The sequence below is a fragment of the Protomyctophum parallelum genome, assembly GCF_964188405.1.
Source record: "Protomyctophum parallelum genome assembly, chromosome: 23".
Classification (NCBI taxonomy): domain Eukaryota; kingdom Metazoa; phylum Chordata; class Actinopteri; order Myctophiformes; family Myctophidae; genus Protomyctophum; species Protomyctophum parallelum.
The window spans coordinates 33,016,084-33,030,994 of NC_139715.1; the positions used below are offsets into that span (position 1 = coordinate 33,016,084).

The 14,911-nt window shown below is 44.7% G+C and overlaps 1 long non-coding RNA gene across 1 annotated transcript; it reads right to left on the reverse strand.

The window, feature by feature from the left end:
- Nucleotides 1-6,032: 6,032 nt before the first annotated feature.
- Nucleotides 6,033-14,612, reverse strand: LOC310854097. The gene is made up of 3 exons (XR_014568859.1): nt 14,523-14,612; nt 10,299-10,368; nt 6,033-6,108 (listed from the first exon to the last, which is right to left on the reverse strand). It is a non-coding gene; the product is annotated as an uncharacterized lncRNA (long non-coding RNA).
- Nucleotides 14,613-14,911: the final 299 nt, after the last annotated feature.

Here is a 14,911-nt window from a genome sequence, read left to right on the forward strand (position 1 = left end):
AGGTCCATAGCAGGTAGAAACTGCCGGATGCTAACTTGCATATGTTGAGCAATTTTCATAATATGTGACCATACCATTAACAACCTATAGAAGGCAAAACAATCACAATGTCATCATGCTTTATGTAGCATGTGACATGTCAAACTATAGGGGCTTTTCATGATGCTGAATCCATTCCAAGCATTAGTTTAAAAAAATACTCCTTAGGCAAAAAACGGCCATAGCCGTTAGCATGTTCCTAATGTGCCGACATCGCCACATTTGTGATGACGGCTATGGCCGTTTTTAGCCCAAGGATTGTTTTTGTGCAAAACTAATGCTTGGAATGGATTCAGCATCATGAAAACCCCCTAGTTTTACATCTAGCATCCGGCAGTTTCTACATGCTGGGGACCCCTACTCAACATTTATAACATCAGTTTCTACATGCTGGGGACCCCTACTCAACATGTATAACCTCAGTTTCTCCATGCTGGGGACGCCTACTCAACATTTATAACATCAGTTTCTACATGCTGGGGACGCCTACTCAACATTTATAACATCAGTTTCTACATGCTGGGGACGCCTACTCAACATTTATAACATCAGTTTCTCCATGCTGGGGACCCATACTCAACATTTATAACATCAGTTTCTACATGCTGGGGACGCCTACTCAACATTTATAACCTCAGTTTCTCCATGCTGGGGACCCCTACTCAACATTTATAACATCAGTTTCTACATGCTGGGGACGCCTACTCAACATTTATAACATCAGTTTCTACATGCTGGGGACGCCTACTCAACATTTATAACATCAGTTTCTACATGCTGGGGACCCATACTCAACATTTATAACATCAGTTTCTCCATGCTGGGGACCCCTACTCAACATTTATAACATCAGTTTCTACATGCTGGGGACCCCTACTCAACATTTATAACATCAGTTTCTACATGCTGGGGACCCCTACTCAACATTTATAACATCAGTTTCTCCATGCTGGGGACCCATACTCAACATTTATAACATCAGTTTCTACATGCTGGGGACCCCTACTCAACATTTATAACATCAGTTTCTCCATGCTGGGGACCCCTACTCAACATTTATAACATCAGTTTCTCCATGCTGGGGACCCATACTCAACATTTCTAACATCAGTTTCTCCATGCTGGGGACCCCTACTCAACATTTATAACATCAGTTTCTCCATGCTGGGGACCCCTACTCAACATTTATAACATCAGTTTCTACATGCTGGGGACCCCTACTCAACATGTATAACATCAGTTTCTACATGCTGGGGACCCATAGTCAACATGTATAACATCAGTTTCTCCATGCTGGGGACCCATACTCAACATTTATAACATCAGTTTCTACATGCTGGGGACCCATACTCAACATTTATAACATCAGTTTCTACATGCTGGGGACCCATACTCAACATTTATAACATCAGTTTCTACATGCTGGGGACCCATAGTCAACATGTATAACATCAGTTTCTACATGCTGGGGACCCATAGTCAACATGTAAAACATCAGTTTCTACATGCTGGGGACCCATACTCAACATGTATAACATCAGTTTCTCCATGCTGGGGACCCCTACTCAACATTTATAACATCAGTTTCTACATGCTGGGGACCCCTACTCAACATGTATAACATCAGTTTCTACATGCTGGGGACCCCTACTCAACATTTATAACATCAGTTTCTCCATGCTGGGGATCCCTACTCAACATTTATAACATCAGTTTCTACATGCTGGGGACCCATACTCAACATTTATAACATCAGTTTCTACATGCTGGGGACCCCTACTCAACATTTATAACATCAGTTTCTACATGCTGGGGACCCATACTCAACATTTATAACATCAGTTTCTACATGCTGGGGACCCCTACTCAACATGTATAACATCAGTTTCTACATGCTGGGGACCCATACTCAACATGTATAACATCAGTTTCTCCATGCTGGGGACCCATAGTCAACATTTATAACATAAAACTTTGGTGTACTAACATGCCTGGGTTCACTTTCAGCCAAGTGGACTATTTTTGTTTCGATTTAAACAATTTAAATTTTAATAAAATGACATGAGATTATTTTTTCCACCTCTGGTGTCAGCTTTCAGCAATAGGAGAAGAGAACCACCCGGGAAAAAAAACCTCACGATGGATGACTTCAAATGTACAAAGATGTTCATATCCGAGGGCGTTTTGGGATAAGAATCTGAAGAAGTGCCATCATTCAATACATAAACATGGAAACATAGGTTTTTGAGAAAAATGTTAGGATTTAAAACAGTGGTTCTCAACCTTTTCAGGCTGGGATATTTGAACTGGGATCCGCCCCAAAACAAATCTTACTTTTGATTCAGTAAATGGGATTTTTTCTTTTTGAGCCTTTAGTTTGAGATATTATACAAGTCTTAAAAGTCCTTAAATTATCTCTTCACTGTCATCTGAAGAGAGAACAGTGTGGGGACCCCCCTGGGGACCCCGACCCACAGGTTGAGAACCACTGATTTAGAAGAATCGTGTCCTGACGGGGTCTTAAAGGAGAATTCCATACTAAAAGGCTTTCTTACCTTTCTTTGTATTCGTTACGTCCCCACCAAAGAGGTCCAGGTGTTATTTTGTGCAAAAGCTCCTTATTGGCTATTTCCCCTGCCATAAGCCCTAAATTAATTGCATTGAATGGAATGGGAATTGAATGGGGCTATGGGGTGTTGTGCTAATTCGCTTATTTCCATCGCTCAAAATTATAATTTCTTTGTATATATCCTCTCTTCATAATGTAAATAATATCCCAAGCGGCACACTTTACTACTTCTTTCGATGGAAATAAGCAAATTAGCACAACACCCCATAGCCCCATTCAATTCCCATTCAATGCAATGCAATTCATTGAGGACTTATGGTAGGGGAAATAGCCAATAAGGAATTTTTGCACAAAAAAACACCTGGACCTCTTTGGTGGGGACGTAACAACTACATAGAAAGGTAAGAAAGATAAGAAAGCATTCTAGCATGGAATTCTCCTTTAATCGCAGCGTGAAGCGGAAAGCCTTTGGAGTGGCGCCAGACGAGATGAGAGGATAACCAGAGCATCATAAAGCAACCTACTGTACTGTACTGTACAGTAGTAAACCGATTGAGAACCTGTCACAGAGCCTATAGGTGATTACACAGACTGTACAGTGTGGGGTGGGGAAAAAGTACTCCCAGGTGGAAAGTAACAAAGTACTTTTACTTTAGTACTGTACTTCACTTGAGTGTTTCCTATTTCCAGTACTTTTACTTCTACTCCACTACATCTCGGAGCTAAAAATTTGTACTTTTACTTCACTACAATTATTTGAATACATTAACCACTTCAACCATACATTTCGGCCATTTGAAAATAGCCGATCTACAAGCTCTCAATGCCACGCATTGAGAGCTTGTAGATCTGCCATTTTCAATAGATTTAGTACACATTTTGAACTTGTGAAAAGGCACATTCTGCACAATGAGTACTTTTAGTACTTTAAGTGCATTTTGATGCCAATACTTTTGTACTTTTACTCAAGTACATTTTCAATTCCGTACTTTTACTTGTAACGAAGTAGTTCTAAATTGCAGTAAATCAATTGAGTACTTTTTCCACCACTGCATGTTTTAGTATCAATTCCACAATATATAAATACTCGAGTTAGATTATTGTTAAACATCCGCAGAGATATTTTATTTATTTATTATTTACTATAGTCCTACTAGACCCCAAGAAATTACATCTGGCCACAGAAGATCACATGCTGGGGGGAAGCCACACTGTGTGGCATAGGCTCAATATGTCAGTTTGACACATCCAGTGGATCCCGTGATCTTTTGTGGTCAAATATAATTTCTTGGGGTCTAGTAGGACTATAGTAAATAATTGAAAACAAATACATATTAAGCCCCATGTCCGAATGCCCCCGCCCACAGCTAAAATCCCTAAAACGAAAGAAAGCAGCAAATGAAAAATAATTAACACTCAAAATTACTTTCTCTAAATAACAGCTCAAAACATGAGAAAGAAAACTAAAAGTTGTCCTTTCAGATGAAACCAAATCTGGTCTACACTCTGTTAAGAGTACAAGATAGTTTTCTTTCAAACACGATGAAGCTGTAAAGCTCACAATATGTGACACGGTGACGTGTTGTGAGCTCATAGATATATACATATCGGTATGTTATTTATCAGCGTGTGTTCAAGTGGTTAACCCCTTTTGGTGTCAGCATCATGTCATGCTTTAGCTATTGAAAAATAGCAGATCTACAAGCTCATAGCGCGCCACCGAGTGGCGCGCTACGAGCTTGTAGGTCTGCTATTTTTGAAAAATCAACATAGAAGAAATTTTTTTAGAATCTGATCTCAGGTCAGAATAAAAACTGTCAGGATGTAGAAGACATTTTTTTAGAATCTGATCTCAGGTCAGAACGGGTTAAAGCCTGCATTCTCCTTTCCGTACAGAGAACGTCCGCTGTTCATCGTCTTTTAAATACGTATCATTTTGCGGCGACATTGTCCTTCAAAATGGTCCCACAGCTCATAACATTTACAACAAAAAACAAAACCACAACAAGGTACGATGACTTTGTCCACTTCGTCCCGCAGGTCCAAAAATGACTGATAAATGAGTCTCGAAACAACGAATGAGCAAAGTGCATTCAACAGGGTCGTTTGTCACGGCCGTTTAAAGTGTGCGTGCGTGCGTGCGTGTGTGTGTGCGTGCGTGCGTGCGCGCTCGTGTGCGTGCCTCCCTCGTTCTGCCCAGTGTTGATTTTGACAGCAAATTCTGATTTCGTTTAAGTCGTAATCTTTCGAATAAGATTCCATTTAGTATTAGTCACATTTTAGTCATCTTGAAACGTTAACCAAGTACATTTTTTTAAAGAGGTTAGTGAAATAGCATGTATTGGGCCTTGATGGCCCATTTTACACTTTGGTTTCATGCTGAAAACAGCCGATCTACAAGCTCACAACGCGTCGCAGCGCAACAGGTTCTGAGCTTGTATAGATCTGCTTTTTTCAGAGTACACATGCAACCAAACCAATAACTTGTCTCTTAGCTCTACTGGATGTCCTGCTCCACTAGTTCCCCCCCTCCCCCCCCCCCCCCCCCCCCCTAACACTTTAGTCTAGTTTTTAATTTGTCGACCAGTATATTTAGTCTTTACAGTTTCAGTCAGCTGTACTTTCTACTTGGTGTTTAGTCTGTGAAAGAAGGCGTGGTTTAGTTCACGGGGCTCCGCTCAGCCCTTGTTTTCGACGGGCAGCAGCGGCGACACATCGCCCCTCTCGCTCGGCGCCGTCTTCCTCCCCCGTCGCTCGGCCAACTGCTTCTTCTTCCCCTCCCCCCCCTCCTCCTCCTCCCCCTCCCCCTCCCCCTCCTCCCCCCCGTCCCTCCTCCTCCTCCCCCCGGGTGCCTCCTCCTCTCCGATGGCGCCCACGGCGGGCGTGGGCGCGGGCGCGGTGGGGCTCAGGCAGGGCACCAGGTGCACTTCGCCCGTCTCGTTCATGATCTGCACGCACGTGTAGAAGTCGGGCTGCCCGCCCCGCCCCCCCCCTGCCCCCCCGCCGCCCCCCATCACGCTGTAGTCGCTGCCCGGCAGGAACACGATGCCCGGCCACGGCTCACGGGCCAGGGGGGGGGGTGGGCTGGAGGAGGAGGAGGAGGGGGCCAGGGGGGGTGGGCTGGTGGTGGAGGAGGAGGGGGCCAGGGGGGGTGGGCTGGTGGAGGAGGAGGGGGTGCCGACTGGCATCGGCGCGGGGCAGCAGTGCTGCGACGACGGGGGGCTTCGGACGTAGAGCGAGTCCGACTGAGGGGGGTGTGGTGGCGGGGCGGCGTCCGCGACCTTCTGGAGGTGGTGGTGGCGGTCGGAACCGGTACCGTGGGACCGCGGTGGGTCCGTCAGGGGGGCGGCGGCGGCGGGGGGGAAGCCGTCGTCGTCGTGGTGGACGTCGTCGTCGTCTCCGGTGCTCACGCAGTCCCACACCTCCTCCTCGGCGTAGCTGGGCGGACGGTAGCCGTGGAACGAACTGAAGTGACGGTTGATCTCCTCTATGTGACCCATCTGGATAGAGGGGGGGGGGGGGGGGAGGTATTAGCCCATCTGACCTGAGATCAGATTCATACGAGGTTTCCACTGGACACACACACACTGGTCTGATGAACCCATTCTGACCTGAGATCAGATTCATACGAGGTTTCCATCATCATAGCGCGCCACCGAGTGGCGCGCTATGATCTTGTAGGTCTGCTATATTTGAAAAAAAATCGAAGAACGACTGACATTTTTAGAATCTGATCTCAGGTCAGAATGGGTTATAATCAGACCAGTGTGTGTGTCTGTCTGCTTGTAGATCTGCTGTTTTTCAACAGCTAAAGCATAACATGATGCCGACACCAAAATGGGTTCCCGTTCAGAATGGGTGGAAAATAAAATAGATCCATAGATTAATCGCGATGATTAAGCATGGATGATTATGAACTGATTCAGCCCAAAGGCACTGTTATATTCTCTTTCTCCTTCCGCCAAAAATAGCAGTCGGTTTTTGCGAAACTTGGCAATAATATTATGGTAGAGAGAGCTATATGCCAAACGGTGAGGACGCAAAGCCCACGGCCATTGGCCAAAGGGTGGCGCTATAGCACTCAGTTAAACTTTGAACGCACATACAGTAGCTCATGAACGTTCTGATCGTCAGCAATAACACCTGGATACACATAATGCGTCTCCTCATGCCGAACAACCTTCGTGTTCTGACTTTTGTTTTGACCTCTGACCTTTAGTTCTCCCATCATTTTGAATGATATGAAAAACTGTTAAAATCTATCTCCTGGATGTGTAGTGAAGCACACCTGGTAACCAACTCCAATACATGGAGAGAACTTACATGGAAAGTAATATCTAGATTTTTCAGGACGCCTCAAATAGTGTCCAAAATGGGTCCAAAGTCATGCTGGAGAGGCTGTGGAGCACATATTGGAATCATACTGGTATATATTCTGGACCGAATTGAGACCATTCTGGAGGGAGATATCTGAAGCATTAAAGGACCACTTCACCACTTTTCAACCTATCTTCATATAATAGGTCCTCACTAATAATCATAGGAGGGCTGTGGGCAGTTCAGAAACCAGTGACATCATTAATGGGGAATACAAGCTAATAGAAACTGCAGGCTTTCTAGTCCTGAAAAGGGAACAGAGCTGATCTACAAGCCCACACCGCGTTGCATCAGCGACGCGTTGTGGGCTTGTGTGGCTTGCAGAGGCGGAGCTATCTCTCTGCATGGAGTTAGTTGTCGAGGAGTGTAGAGACAGAGAGAGGCGCGCGGTGCAGAGAAGCACTGAAGCAACGTCATATTATTAAAGTTTCTTAAATGTAATTTTCAAGTGAAGTTTATGGGAGGAAACTTTTAACCCATTCTGAACGGGAACCCATTTTGGTGTTAGCGTCATGTCGTGCTTTAGCTATTGAAAAACATCAGATCTACAAGCTCATAGCGCGCCACCGAGTGGCGCGCTAAGAGCTTGTAGGTCTGCTATTTTTTTTTTTATCGAAGAACGACTGACATTTTTTTTAATCTGATCTCAGGTCAGAATGGGTTCATCAGACCAGTGTGTGTCCAGTGGAAACCTCGTATGAATCTGATCTCAGGTCAGAATGGGTTAAGAGAGGGGACAGGAGTCTTGCGCCCCCTGCTGCCTGAGTTGCCTCACTGCATGATGCATGTGCGCTGCACAGCATTGAATCAACATGACATGAGACATGAGACGAGAGAGAAAGTAGGGTCCAGAGGCCCAGTCAGTTTAGAGCTTGCAGTCTAACTTCGAAGACAACAAGAAAAAAGCCTACATTGGCAGCCCATGTGAATGCAAATTTCTGTTAGCAAACCACAGCATGCGAGCCGCCTTTGTTTTCACTGGTCCCTCCATTCCATTCACACGTTGGCAAACCCCTTCTCACCTGTCGTCCGGAGATGCACTGCCCCCCTCCCCCCCTCCCCCATCCCCCCCCATTAGCGATGCTAATTTCTGTGAAAAAACAAGAAAAACAAATGATTGGCAGCCCATGCAAATTTCTGTTAGCAAACCACAGCATGCAAGCTGCCTTTGTTTTCAATTTGTGTGTGTGTGTGTGTGTGTGTGTGTGTGTGTGTGTGTGTGTGTGTGTGTGTGTGTGTGTGTGTGTGTGTGTGTGTGTGTGTGTGTGTGTGTGTGTGTGTGTGTGTGTGTGTGTGTGTGTGAGAGAAGTACAACACTGCCCTGGGTAATAAATACAGAATAGATATATAATATTTAAAATAATCACTAATTATATTATCCACAAATACAGGAGAGGATGTTACACTATTCATTATACATGTCTTAAATTGACATTGAGCTTTTTTTGTTAAATAAACATTTGACCTCTTATTTGAGTTATTTTATACCATTAAATAACGATGCCAGAATCGGTACTGGACTCACAACTCCTAACGATACCCATCCCTAGTTCTGCCTTTCTAATATCAGTCCATATTATTATTAATATTATTATTATTATTATTATTATATTAATATCAGTCAGCTAATTTTTGTCCACTGTCCAATTCTTGTCCGAGTCCAATGCAATGGAGGGGCATTGATTGATTGATTGATATATGTATTAACAGTTTACAGTATTTAGAGTACATTTCAAGCACAACTCAATACAGAGACTGTTAACTGTGAGTGGACGACCCAATAAACAAGCATTACACTTGTTTACAAGACTAGGGTCCACCTTGTTCAATTCATCAAGACATTTAGAGACGTACAAATAGACACTTCTATATACTGTGTAGCCAAAGAACAGAGCAGGAATTCATCATGAAGGTAAAAAGGGAAAATAAATATATACAGTGAGGGAAAAAACTAAAAAAACTAAAAACAAATTAGAATTCATAATTCATAATAGTCAATAAACGAGACAATGGCGGTCGTTAGTGTGAACGAGCCAGTCAAATCTCCCTCAGCGTCTCAATGATGGGGTTGTGTTCAGGTCAGTGTTATTTTCGTCGACTAAAACTAAGACGAAAAATGTTCGTCGACAACCTTTTTCCACTGAAGAAAACTAAATGGAAACTAAATGAAAACTATGCTACGGTGACTAAAACTAGAGATAGAAATGCCATTAAATGGGAGTCTGTATCTAATATGCATGACAAACTGTCAAAAATCTCTGCTAGAGCCGTAGAAATCTTCTCTTATGGGGGGGTCCCTGGCATATATTTTCAAATGGGGGTCTGCATGGCAAATTACTAATTTGTGTCAATTTGGGGGTCCTTGACATGAAAGGGTTTGGGAACCACTGCACTAGAAGACTTATTACAAGTCAAAGTACTCAGTAGTTGAGTAACAGTCATCATTACAGCAGACCCTAGCCTGACCTAAGCAGAGACATTTCTGGCCTAGATGGGAGGGTCGCGCCTCAGAAAAGCGCGCACCCTGATTGGATCTCATCGATCTGTCCGTCACCCCCGGCCCCTCCTCTCCCCCCTAGTGCAGCGCTACGTCACATCATTTAGAGCGACGCCTACAGGGAAGGGTTGACTCCCACTTTTAGACTGGTTCAGCCCACGGCTTTTTCCAGGCTTTCATCTTTCGCGCAGACGAAATGAAAGCCTGGGTATCGAGGCTAAGCAGACCCTAACCCTAGCCATAGAAGCTTTGGTAAATACAGTAAATACAGACCGTTTCGTCAGAAGCAGCAGCAAAATTGTCTTAGGAATGGAACAAAGGCAAAACAATTCAAAGAATGAATTACATTTTCCTCCTGTGTTAATATAGCTGAATAGGATGGGGCAGGTCTACGCTCCTGTGTTTTAACCCATTCTGACCTGAGATCAGATTCTAAAAATGTCAGTCGTTCTTCGATTTTTCAAAAAAATAGCAGACCTACAAGCTCGTATCGCGCCACTCGGTGGCGCGATATGAGCTTGTAGATCTGCTATTTTTCAATAGGTAAAGCATAACATGATGCCGACACCAAAATGGGTGCCCGGTCAGAATGGGTTAACATCAGTTATTATGGCGTTACTGGGAGAGCCAGATATGAATGAATGGGGCAGGTCTACGCTCCTGTGTTTTAACATCAGTTACTATGGTGTTACTGGGAGAGCCAGATATGAATGAATGGGGCAGGTCTACGCTCCTGTGTTTTAACATCAGTTACTATGGCGTTACCCCCCCCCCCCTGTGTATGTGTATGTATGTGCGATCATGTAGAGTCATTACCTTCAGCAGCAGGGGGTCGATGCCCAGGATGTGAGGTTTGGGTATGGGAGGCAGGAAGTATGCCCTTATCCTGCCAACGACAAACATGAACACACAGGAGGATATGAGTTCTGAAGAGCACGCGCGCGCGCACGCACGCACGCACGCACGCACGCACACACACACACACACACACACACACACACACACACACACACACACACACACACACACACACACACACACACACACACACACACACACACACACACACACACACACACACACACACACACACACACACACACACACACACACACACACACATCATGTCATCTGGCCCCTCGAAAACAGTAGCTCACAACGTGAGCGGTGTGAGCTTTTAGATAACATTTTACTTTCTTTCTTTCTTTTAGATACATTTACTCAAGTACTGTACTTAAAGTTGTACTTTACGTGAGGTAATACACTAATACTTCTACTACTCCACTTGGAAAATATTGTCAGGTTCAGGTTTATTTGTCATTATGTGTATAAAAATACAATGAAGTTCACCGTGCTCCGGGCACTCTCAGTCTTAACACAATTTGAGCCCAAGACGTCCACAGGCGTCCTAGGAATTACCGCAACGTAGTGCCCATGGGACGTCTGTGGACGTCTCGGTAAAAGTGGGTCTAAAAGTGGGCACCCTGGGGTCGCCGTTTTGAAAGAATGAAAGGGCACATAATGTGTTTTAAATGCAAATATACACTAGTGTATACAAGACAACTATAGTGCAAAAGAACGAACAAAGACAGTCTGCAGTAAAGTGCACGGTCAGCTGTTCAGCAGCCTGACTGCCTGGGGCAAGAAAACAATGTTCCTGAGACGAGTGGTTGCGTGATCTGAGGCTCTGGTGGCGTGGTTGGGAAGGGAGTGGTTGGAACAGGGTAGCCTATGGTATGGGTTGGGTTGGCTGGTGTCTTTGACGATGTTGTTGTGGGCTTTTTTTCTTAGAAAGTACAGTCGCTGCTGCGCCTTAAGGATGTGCTCCTGTGGTGAGGGACCATGTGAGTGCGTCTGTGACGTGTATGTCCAGGAATTTAAAGTACGGTATGTCACCAGATGACCCCTCGAGGGAAACGGGGGGGGTGTGGATGCATTTGGTCTTCCTAAAGTCTACAATGATTTCTTTGACCTTATCTGATGTTTAAGTGAGAGGTTGTTGTTGTTGTCGCAGCATAGAGTTAGATCTCCTCTCTCGTCATTGTCGGTTATTAATCCGATCACTGTGTGGTATCATCCGCAAATTTAATTATGCTGTTATTCTCAAAACTTTAGCGACACGATCGAATGTAAACAAACTGTACAACAGAGGACTGAGGCAGCAGCGGTTCTGGTGAGAATTGTGGATGAACATCTCTCTCTCTCCTATGCGCACAGAGTCAGACACGCTGGGGCCTGCCTGGATGAACATCTCTCTCTCCTATGCGTACAGAGTCAGACACGCTGGGGCCTGCCTGGATGAACATCTCTCTCTCCAATGCGCACAGAGTCAGACACACTGGGGTCTGCCTGTCTGGATGAACATCTCTCTCTCCTATGCGTACAGAGTCAGACACGCTGGGGCCTGCCTGGATGAACATCTCTCTCTCCTATATGCGCACAGAGTCAGACACGCTGGGGCCTGCCTGGATGAACATCTCTCTCTCTCCTATGCGCACAGAGTCAGACACGCTGGGGCCTGCCTGGATGAACATCTCTCTCTCCTATGCGCACAGAGACAGACACGCTGGGGCCTGCCTGGATGAACATCTCTCTCTCCTATGCGTACAGAGTCAGACACGCTGGGGCCTGCCTGGATGAACATCTCTCTCTCCTATGAGCACAGAGTCAGACACGCTGGGGCCTGCCTGGATGAACATCTCTCTCTCCTATGCGCACAGAGTCAGACACACTGGGGCCTGCCTGGATGAACATCTCTCTCTCTCCTATGCGCACAGAGTCAGACACACTGGGGCCTGCCTGGATGAACATCTCTCTCTCTCCTATGCGCACAGAGTCAGACACACTGGGGCCTGCCTGTCTGGATGAACATCTCTCTCTCTCCTATGCGCACAGAGTCAGACACACTGGGGCCTGCCTGGATGAACATCTCTCTCTCTCCTATGCGCACAGAGTCAGACACACTGGGGCCTGCCTGTCAGAAAGTCAAAATAGCCAGTTACAGATGGAGCTTCCCAGACCAAGCCACTGGGTGTCAACACTTGTTTAGATGGAACAATGGTGTTGAAATGCGGAACTACAATCAATGAACAGACGTCTGACATAAGAGTTTCTCTTTTCACTGTGTACCAAGGTAGTGTGTAGAGAAAGAGAAATAGTGTTATCCACAGATCTATTTGAACAGTAAGCAAACTGTAATGGATCAATGCTAGCAGGAATGATGCTTTGGATATGAGAAATAACCAATTCTTCCAGACATTTCATGAGAACAGAAGTGAAATAGGAACAGGTCGATAATCATTAAGGCTTGGGAAAGGGCACAATTGGTTGTGGTCGCAACAATAATGCTTGTTTTCTTGAAAAAAAGCTCACAGTGCATGGCGCATTGTGAGCTTGTAGATCTGCTATTTCCAAATGGCCGAAATGTATATAGGGCAGAAATGGTTAACACGTATGATGCCCTCCATACTGCGACGTTCTGTCCTAACTCCTGACTTCATCATTCATCTCGGTTAGAATATTATTCTAACCTAATTCTAACCCATTCTGACCTGAGATCAGATTCATACGAGGTTTCCACTGGACACACACTGGTCTGATTAACCCATTCTGACCTGAGATCAGATTCATACGAGGTTTCCACTGGACACACACTGGTCTGATTAACCCATTCTGACCTGAGATCAGATTCATACGAGGTTTCCACTGGACACACACTGGTCTGATTAACCCATTCTGACCTGAGATCAGATTCATACGAGGTTTCCACTGGACACACACTGGTCTGATTAACCCATTCTGACCTGAGATCAGATTCATACGAGGTTTCCACTGGACACACACTGGTCTGATTAACCCATTCTGACCTGAGATCAGATTCATACGAGGTTTCCACTGGACACACACTGGTCTGACTAAAGAGAGATCAGATTTGGCGATGTGTAGATGGAAGATTTCATCTCCCGGTTTGGGCCGGAAATGGAAGGTGGGGGTTTTCAGAGTAAAATCTCCCTCATCTACTTTAGCACACTAGCGCCTTTATTATGGAAAAACTCTGGTGGCACCAGAAGTGTAAATAAATGTATGTTTTGGAATAATCCAAATCTACAAAGTAAAGGTCATTACACACTGGCGAATTAGCGACGTGATGCGAATAAGCGATCTGAAAATGCAAAATATTGCATGTTGCAGTTCGCCTGCGAATCTCTGCAAAATACGACACCAGAGCGAACAAATAAAAGCGAAAACGGCCGCATTTTCGCACATTCGCACCTTCGCCACTGATGTGGAAGCTTGCATGGACTTCAATTGTTTTTTTTTAAATGCGAATTATTCGCACGAATATATCGCGTCGCTAATTCGCCAGTGTGTAATGACCTTAACTATGGTATAGTAACAAAAGATGTCAAATAATTGTAGTGGAGTAAAAGTACAACATTTGCCTCTGAGATGTAGTGGAGTAGAAGTACAAGTGAAAGCACTGACATTTCGAAAAATACTCGAGTAACGTGAAAGTACCTCAAAATTCTACTTAAGTACAGTACTTGAGTAAATGTACTTAGTTACTTTACACCACTGGCATGTTCATACATTCCCTGCAGACGCTTATCACCAGCAAATACAAACTACGGTGCGAGAGAGCGAATGAAATGGTTCTAAACGGAACATAAACAGCTGATTGTCATGCTTTGGGGTTAGAATCACATTGCTTTGGCCCTGGGGTGCAGAAGGGTGGGGGGACGGGGCGTGGGGAGGTTTAGGGGCCCTGGGGTGCAGAAGGGTGGGGGGACGGGGCGTGGGGAGGTTTAAGGGTGGAACGAAAGTCAAGGGCACGTATTTAACCATTTTAGACTGAGGTCGAAATAAAAATAAAAAGTCTTCTGAAAGGATACATAATATATACTGTATATTCAAAGATTTGTGCAGCATTTTCACGATTTTTCAAAAATAGCAGATCTACAAGCTCATAGCTATGAGCTTGTAGATCTGCTATTTTAGAAAATGGCACCGAGTGCACCCAGCTAGATGCTTCTGTCTCACCTCTTACTCTGCGGTAGGATCCCGAAGCTGATGGCCAGCAGGACCACCATCCCGAAACCCGTCATCAAAATCAGAACCAGCATTTTACCTGAAGGGGAAAAATCCACCCGGTACAGAAATTAACACTAAAGAAAGGACAGCTGCATGAAGTGAACAGAGTTTGCGTAACTCTTATACTCTATGGCTCATAACAAGCTTAGACAATATTTCCAGGATGTAATGAACATTAAACTAGCAATAAATAACCCACCTAATCCCTCCCCAGTCATGAGTTAGGAATTTGAATGAATGTACAAATTATGTGCAGGACGTAAATTAGAATGAAATTGGTAGATGTGAATGGACTTAATTTAACCGACTACACCATTTTGGAATATTACATTTTTAAA